The following is a 1674-nucleotide window of genomic DNA, read 5'->3' on the forward strand; positions in this document are numbered from 1 at the left end:
CCAAGTTTTATGCCAGTTCCAGCGTTAAACGCTGGAAATTCTGAGGCTGATTTGCCACGCCGATTTGGGCCATCAAATATTAAGCAAAGTATGGACTATTATATATTGCTGGAAAGCCCAGGATGTCTACTTTCCAACGCCGTTGAGAACGCGCCAATTGGGCTTCTGTAGCTCCAGAAAATCCACTTCGAGTGCAGGGAGGTCAGAATCTAACAGCATCTGCAGTCCTTTTCAGTCTCTGAATCAGATTTTTGCTCAGGACCCTCAATTTCAGCCAGAAAATACCTGAAATCACAGAAAAACACACAAACTCATAGTAAAGTCCAGAAAAGTGAATTTTAACTAAAAACTTATAAAAATATACTAAAAACTAACTAGATCATACCAAAAACATACTAAAAACAATGCCAAAAAGCGTATAAATTATCCGCTCATCATACACCTTCCTTCTGCATTTCAGCCTTCACTCTAGCAGCTCTTCTATTGTTCTTCATGTGTTCTTCAAGAATCCAAACCATACAAACAAAATTTCTTGCCCGTTTTCACTAATTCTCAAGTTTTTACCAAAATTTCAGCAAGGTGAGCTCTTGTTCCTTCTCTATTCTTTTCTGCTTTTTCATAAATGATCATGATGAATTCTTGTCCTCCTATGTGTTTGGAAAACCTCACTTGAAGCTGATGCGTGAGCATCTTATACCCTTTTTCATTGTATTTTCTAGTTTTTTTTAGTTAGATTTTATCAATTTTTGCTATATTTTAGTGCAAAAATCATCTTTGGATGCTACTTTGAGTTTTTGTATTTTTTTATGATTTTAGGTGAATTTTGGGCGAATTTGGCAGAATCTTATTCAGAGATGAAGAAAGGATAGCAGATGTTGTCAATCCTGACCTCCGTGTATTCTAACGAGCATATCTTAAGTTATAGAGGTTCAATTGATGCCGTCTCAATAGTGTCAGAAAGCTAACTTCCAGGGATTTTCATAAATATATGATAGTCTATACTTCTTTTCCAGAATCACTGCCAAAACTGGCGTTAAATGTCCACACCTGGTGTTTAACGCCCAAGAAGGAGGAACCCTTAGCGCTGAATGCCCAAAACTGGCGTTCAACGCCAGCTCGGGAGCAGAAGGCCAACGAACTCACCCCGCAGTGGGCATTCAATGCCCAAAACCCAAGTTGAACGCCAAGCACCATACGAAGCACATGACCAAGTGGGCCCCAAAGTGGATTTTAGCACTTTTTAGCTTATCTAGTCTTATCCTTGTAACTTTTAAATTTAAAATTAACATCTTTTAGGTTTAGCTTTTACTATTTAAAGAAAATATCACATAGGTATATAGACATTCTGATGAGCGGATAATTTATACGCTTTTTGGCATTGTTTTTAGGTAATCACTAGAGAAGCCAATCATTCTGAACTTCAAAGGAAAAAGTGAGATGCCAAAACTATTCAGAAGCAAAAAGCTACAAGTCCCGCTCATCCAATTAGAATTAATATTCATTGATATTTTGGAATTTATAGTATATTCTCTTCTTTTTATCCTATTTTATTTTCAGTTGCTTGGGGACAAGCAACAATTTAAGTTCGGTGTTGTGATGAGCAGATAATTTATACGCTTTTTGGCATTGTTTTTAGTATGTTTTAGTTAGTTTTTATTATATTTTTATTATTTT

This window comes from Arachis duranensis, chromosome 6, assembly GCF_000817695.3.
Source record: "Arachis duranensis cultivar V14167 chromosome 6, aradu.V14167.gnm2.J7QH, whole genome shotgun sequence".
Classification (NCBI taxonomy): domain Eukaryota; kingdom Viridiplantae; phylum Streptophyta; class Magnoliopsida; order Fabales; family Fabaceae; genus Arachis; species Arachis duranensis.